This window comes from Agelaius phoeniceus, chromosome 5 (assembly GCF_051311805.1).
Source record: "Agelaius phoeniceus isolate bAgePho1 chromosome 5, bAgePho1.hap1, whole genome shotgun sequence".
Lineage (NCBI taxonomy): Eukaryota > Metazoa > Chordata > Aves > Passeriformes > Icteridae > Agelaius > Agelaius phoeniceus.
In genome coordinates, this window is record NC_135269.1 from 48,543,082 (window position 1) to 48,550,581 (window position 7,500).

At 34.4% G+C, this 7,500-nt stretch overlaps 2 long non-coding RNA genes across 2 annotated transcripts in view; one reads left to right on the plus strand and one right to left on the minus strand.

Annotated features, from left to right (window-relative positions):
* The window catches only part of LOC143694155 (uncharacterized), a 24,176-nt gene that overhangs the window by 14,902 nt on the left and 1,774 nt on the right, over window positions 1–7,500 (minus strand). The window lies entirely within an intron of this gene.
* The window catches only part of LOC143694154 (uncharacterized), a 22,931-nt gene continuing 21,186 nt past the window's right edge, over window positions 5,756–7,500 (plus strand). Inside the window, exon 1 of the long non-coding RNA XR_013182450.1 lies at window positions 5,756–5,833. This is a non-coding gene — a long non-coding RNA (uncharacterized LOC143694154). The remainder of the gene's footprint in view (window positions 5,834–7,500) is intronic.

Below are 7,500 nucleotides of genomic sequence, written 5' to 3' on the forward strand. Positions count from 1 at the left end.
ACCACTGAAGAACCATAAGCATAATCTCATCCAGGATAATAAAAGAAAAAGTACCTCTTCCTTTCTGATTCTCATCAGTTTTAACTGCAACACAAGGAGGACCAAATATTGAAGCTGATCCCACACTACAGAGGTGTTCTAAGAAGGATCTCAAAACTAAAGACAGAAAGGAGAATCAGAAGGGTTTCTTAAGCAGCCACAAGATAGCACTGAGCAACTGTCCAACCAAGAAAGCACTCAGCATCTTGAGGGCACAACGACGCAAAACCTCTAATAATTTCCATATTGTTGGGATTCTGCAGGTATTAGATTGGACTCCTGAGATGCTGAAAAACTTTGACACTTTATTCATCATTCTTCTAATCACTGTAAACAGAAGTTGAATTTTAGGGGGTAATGTTGAGATTTGGTACTTCCTTACCATATATAGCACAACTTGAAATAGAAAACTCCTTATTGGTTTAATGCTGGAGGGTGACCACTGTGTTTAAATGTAGCACAAAGGCAGGGGTTATTTGAAAGAGTTATCACCTACTATTATTTCATCCTCAGGCAGTAAATTTGGGGGTGCACATTTTGTGGTGAATGTGCTTTCATAAATATATCTGTAAGGGAGAAAAATCAACCTGTATCCAGTGTATGATACATCTAGTCCTTTTGATAGGAGTTAATTTGAAGTTGTTAATTTTAAATTTAAGGATTTATTGCCAATCTTCTCAAACCTTCTCTGCCTGTTTCCAAGAATTCTCAAAAAATTGCTAGATGTATAGACCTATAAGGAGCTCATCATCCCTCATATACCAGGTGAAAGCTGTTCTTTCCATGGGCACACTCTTTGTGGAAGCTCCTTTAGTCCTGGTGAAGCTCTGTCACTCCGAAGTTTTCATCCATACAGGGAATATAGATTTGGAACTGTCATAGTAAGATGCATATAAGTCCTTCCTGAATGTGTATTCTAATGCTTTAGTATCCCGGTATTTGCAGAAATGAATGTAACGACTCCAAATTATAGCATAAATCATATGTGCATATAGCATAAATCAATGTGAAGATTAGCAAACAGGTTCCATTATTATTGTTATTACTATTATTTTATTGGCTTTTTATTACTGGTAGTCCTAGTATAAGTTGGAAGGATAAAGCATAAAAGACAGAATTTACAGAAAATCTCTGGAATGGAGAAGGTCTACATTATCTACTCTGTATTTTATAAACAGAGCAGTATAAACTCTGAACTTTATAAACAGAGGCTGCCTCTCCTGCTTCAGGGGGCAGGGGTGGGTTCATGGGGAGCAGTGACTGTAATAGAGCCCACTACTGCCCACTACCCCATTTGACATGGTATGTTTTTTGCTGTGGCACCTGGTAATCAAGCTGCACACACTTTGATTGTGTTTTCCTGTGTTTAATTAAGAAAGGTATCCTACTCCATAAAAGGTATTTACAGTAATGTCCAGATAGCTGAAGATACACCGCATTTTCCTCCAGGAGGAGTTAAATAGAAGATGAATTCAATGAAAGGATGAGGGCTTTTAAATAAATAAATTGATGTGAGTGAACTGATATTCTCTATTAGTTCAAAGGGACGTGGTCTCTTTTCCAGCCATTGTATATTTAATTTAAAGACCTTAGGTTAAAAACCTTTTCTACAAATATTTGCAGAACTGAAACCAATGTCCTCAAAAATGGAATTTTAACAAAAATATCTTTAGATCACCATAGCACTTAGGACTTTTAGCATCTTGATTCTTCATTTTTCCTACATTTCAAAGCTTCCCACTGAGCATGGGAAAAGTTTGGGGCTCTATTTTTCAGATGTATCTAGAAACTAGAATGAGAACTAGTCAAAGAATGACAGCTCAGTGCCTGAGAGTCCCAGTACACAGAATCACACATTCCTACAGATGGGAGGCACCCATGAGGATCACTGCTTCCAAATCCTGCCTCCACAAAGGGCAACCTAAAAGTTAAAACACATAAAAAAAATATAAACCATGAAGCTGAGCATCATTCAAACACTTTTTGAACACCAACTGGAGCCTTCGGACCATGACCAAGCTCTTCAAGAGCTTGTTCCAGTCTTTGACCACCCTCTCAGTAAAGAACTTTTTCATAATATCCACTTTAAATTTCCCCTTATGTAGCTTTAATGCATTCCATCACCAGACCCCAGGAAAAAAGAGATGAATTCCTCCCTCTCTGCTCCCCCTCATGAGGAGGTTGTATTCAGCAATGAGATCACTCTGCACCCTCCTCTTCTCTGAGCTGAATAAACAAAATAGCCTCATCTGCTCCTCATAAGTCATGCCCTCTAGTCCTTTGGCATCTTTTTTGCCCTCCTTTGGGCTGATTATAATGTATTATACTGTCCAAAAGAGTGCAGAGCACTTGAGGTGAGGCTGAGCCTAGTGAGACAGCCTCTCTTTTCCAGCTGTTAAGGATGCTGTGCTTGACACACCCCGGGGTACCACATGCCCTGCTGATCCCAAGGGCACGCTGTTCCCTCCTTTGAACTGATCATCAACCACGCAGTTGCTGTGGGATTTCAGGCACTTTAATACTTGTCTGGATATCCAAGGATGTGGAGAAAGCCTGGTCTCAGCCTCAGCCACTCCCTGTCTCTGGGGGGCCAGTGGGCTCATACAACTTTCCCTGTCCCATGCACCTTCTGGTCCCCGTCACTGTCCAGGATGAATCGGGACCAAGAGGACTGGTAAGTAGCAATAAGAGAGAACCCTGATAATTAAGGAACCTTCATTATAACTGGCACCAGACCTTCTGGAAGAGAACAAGACTCATCAAGCTGCGGCTTGAATCTTGGAGTGTAACCATCATTCCTATATGGAGTGCTCTCAGCCCACTGTGCTGGGTGGAAAACAAACTCCTACTGATTTTATTTCATTTTAGATTAGTTACTTAAAAGGTATTATACAATTCAGAACTCCAGTCCAGGTCTAAATATTAAAAATGAAGGTATGGTAGTACACCAAGGTCTTTAAACACAAATGTTTGAATCTTTCATGGATAGCTTTAAGGTTAATAAGCACATTCCCCTATAATATGACACAATGACACAATGAGGCAAGGAGAAGTTAAGTGATTTATTTACAGATTTGCTGTGGGGAAGTAAAACTATAGAATTTGGAAATGTATACCATAATTACCCATCTACTGTTCTAGATGAAAAAAACACAGCAGAAAATGAACACTTAGTACTTTGGAAAAAATACCCATCTGAACACATTCATTTACTGAATGTATCCAAGGCTGAACATGCCAATATAATTTTATAGCAAAAAACATGATATTTAAAATGTAGGAAAGAAAATATACTGGAATAGGTTTCTGCAAAAGGAAAAAAAAAAAAAGATTTTGAACTTTTTGAACTGTTATGCCATTTCCCAGTTTTCAAAGGTTCTACATTAAATGAAAAACCTCACTCAGTATCTCCTGCATTTGCCAGTTTCTGGTGTTAATTATCTTTTGTTTGCCCTTGATAATCCTGAGGTTGGTATGCAGATAATGAAGCCTGCAGATTCATCTCAAAGTGTAAAAAACAATGGCATTGTCAATTCTGCATCACAACACTTTATAAATTATGAATGCTATCCACATTAAGGAGAATGCTAGACTTTTAAAATTACTTCCATGAATAGATTAAATTACAAGTATTATTACATTTCATTTTATTAAGTGCATCTTAGAAGTTATTAGGGCAAATGAACATGTTCTCTCAATTACATAATAACATTAGAACTAAGAATTATGCATTGACACTCCCAAATGCATTATGTGGCATTGTATATTAATCATCCCAAACAATATTTTCAGTTTATATAAAGACAATTATTACCTATTGAAAAATAACCATGTTATTGATTTATTGAAATTCAGTTGAAGGAATTGTTTTCTATATAAAAGCTTTGATTCTTTTCCAGATAGTTTAATAATTTCTAGCTCTTCTTTTTTTCTAGAAAAAAAAAGTAGGAGTCTTTTAATTACTTGCTTTTATTAATCTAATTGCAATAAGACAAAGTTTGTAATATATTTCATTTTAAAATATCCTGCTCAAGACAATGTAGCACACATTCAGTGTACACCAAGTAATTTAAGAGAACATTTGTTATTTTTTGTTTTTATCTTTTAGTAAATTGTAATTATTTACATGATGTGTGTTTTAAGCTACATTTAAATTCTCTCAAATTCTTGTGGTCAGACATACAGATTATCATGCTGCCTTTTATTCAAAGGAAAAAAATTCATGTAAGTAGATTAATATTATTTAGGGCATTGCCTAAGAAGAATAAGAAAAGCACCTGACACTATCACACTGACCTGAGTGGCAACTTTTGAACTCACTGAAGAGAGAGAAGGATTGAGTCTTTGCACTGACATGTGCAGCAGCCAGGCATTTCAGACACCTGCAGAGCAATTGATAACACCAATACTTCCAGATACTTTTTCAGTATCCAATTCTTATTTGGCTGTGATATATGCATTGGTTGCAATCCTTGTAAATTAATTTCCTTTATATAAGTTGTCTAGATAACTGTGTCCCATTGTTTCCAGTATTTCTAATGCTTTGCATTAATTAGATTTGGCAATGCACACACTGATGTACTGTTATTTACTTTAACATAACTAGAAAATTTTTCAGGATGATTACTTAAGGGATAATAATTCAATCATTAAAAAGCAATTTTTACCGTGTCAGCAATTTTTCTTTAGACAAGGAAGACTTTGTTCTCATTTATTGTATTTTTCTATTTTGATTTGAATTTGAGTTTACACATGCTGTCAATATCATTGCCAGATTTTGCTGCTTTACAAAACATTGGTACATGCAGGACTAATATTTCAGGGGACAGTTATTGACTCATCAGTAAAGCAACAAAAATAAATAAGAGACTACTCTGGCATAATTCATACCAGGTACAGATTATAGATAAATCAGCTTTGTAAATGAATTCAAATCACTCTCTATTTGTTGGTCTAAATATTAAAATGCTAACACATGCCTTCTTTATCATATGAGTCTTGAATACACCATATGATCTGCTGGATTCAGCAAGAATAGCATATAAATGTGCAATATTACATACTCCTAGGGAATACTAAAAAGTATATTTTAATTTGATATATTTTTGCATGGAAACTCTGTCTCAGAATTTAAATGTCCTTTGTGCTGCTTAAAAACTTTTTCCTCTCATATTCTGCTCTTATGCTTCCTACCAGCTGGGGTAGAATTTATGAATACAACACACAGAAAGCCTGTGGAAATGTCTCTAACAGTCAACATGTAGAATCAGCAAATGTTCTAATTGGTCATTTTATGGGAGCAAGTAGTTACTGTAATTAAACATTATTTATATTAGCAATGTATTGGGTAACATGAAATGACTAGGTGATCCTTCTGGCCTAATGTTATTAACTAAACAAAGTAAGCTAGACTCTTTATCTTTGTTACACTGGATTAAAAATGACTGGAACTAACACATGTGCAGTTGACAAAATAACTAGCCTTCTTATTTCTAATTAGTACTCAATTAAATTGTATCAGCAGCAGTGTCAGACTTACAGCTACATTAAATTGTCTTTGAATCTGTCTGATTCCTTTAGTTCTCCCTTGTGCCAGTAAGGAAGTTTCAGACATGAAAGTGTTAACAGCTGCTTTGAAATTACTCCTATTTAAGAAGAAAAATCATATTACTTTCTTAATCTTTCTAATTCTATTCTCATAAGATGATCTTGGATTTGTTCCTTTAGCACAGACTCTTTAGTGCAGTCCTGATTTCTGTATTAATGAATTGAGAAGATGACATCAGGCTCTTAGGTAAGTGCTATAAACTCAGTCATATGATTTTTATAGTAAGATATCCTGTATAAAAAATCCCCAATATTTTTTTTCCTTTCTTACATTGATGTTTCTTTGAAAAGTAATAGTTGGATGTTATGTAGGTGGCACACAAAAGACCATGTAGTAGTTTGTAATTTACCTTTTGATCATCACAAGAAAAATTTCTACTGGGAAATGAAAGCCAAACATAATTCACTAAAATTACACTGAATGCCCTCTAATCAATACAGATAAATCTAGAGTTTGTTGTTAAATCGATCCTCTCCTTTATAGAGATATACCGTCTTGATTGTTTTAGGGATAATTATTTCACAGGGAATTTTTACAATGATTAGTAGAAACGAGACAACAGTAAACTTGACTCAGAGCCATTGAATTACTGTGCTGCAGAGTGCATTTGTCTCTTCTAGTTTGAAGCTTACTAATATCAATACTGATTTATATCATTTCATGTGATGATGTTTTCCTGAGAGAAATGAAGTGAAGTTGATTTCATTTCAGGAATGAACAGCTTCGGTGTTTGTTTTTCTTTTATAAAATTGTCAGCTCTTGCCAATATAAATACTCACTGATGCAGACTTTCCCTTCCTGCTTTTATCACTTAGGCTGATTCCTTGACATACATCACATTGAAAAAGTCCAGATAAACTTTGGAGAAATAAAAAAAAATGTTTAGACTAGAAAGACAAAGGTTGAACTAAAGGATTACTTAAAATGGTGTCAACTGAACTATTTCTATACATATGAAAATGCAATTTAAATATCAGGGATTTAAAAAGTCAGAAGTTTACTGCTTCAGTTTCCATTTGTAAATGAAGATCTTAGTAAGTCTGCATGATTTTAACAGCTCACATACCATAAGTCAATACAGCATTTAAAAAGATAAAGAAAGAGGGAAAGGAAGAGACAGAGGGATGAGTTTCTGTGGATGAAGTAGATGTAATTGCTTGCAGTAGCCTATTGAAGCAAAATTGAATTGCGATACATTACTCAGAAAAAGTAGACTTATGTAGCATTTTGATTAACATAATAAAGTACATATTCTATGTGTGAATGAATAAAGGAAAGTAGGCATAAAGCTTGAACTTTTGCATAATGTATTCTGTCATCTAAACTTTTCATTAGTAAGAATATGGTGAAATATATAATTCAGGGAACACCACAACTAGAGTGTCTTTTAATACAAGCAGTCTAATTGACAATAGTTACAACTGTGCAAAATGAAATAATTCTCTAATGAATAACATGATAAAAAAGTGTTTGTTTTCCCCTTAAATAGTCATTAAATTTAAATGTCTAATGCAAGGAATCTCTTCAATTTAACATTAATTTTGATAGTATGTGTTTTTAAATGACTGCTTAATATTAATTCTATCACCTTTTCAAGGAACAAGGAAATAAAATTTTTAGTATTTATAAGAGGAAAGTATATTCTCTAATTGGTTATTATCTAAATGTTACAAAAATAGAAATCTAGTTCAAATGATCATTTCAGAAATGTACAATTTATGGCACTTATTATGTAGCTTTCACTAGAAAACTACAAATACACTCAAAAAACTGTTCTGAGAAACAAGGAAGAAATATTTGTTGAAATACACTGAATGCTACATTCTTAAAATAGGAAAGTCCAGCTGTAATTT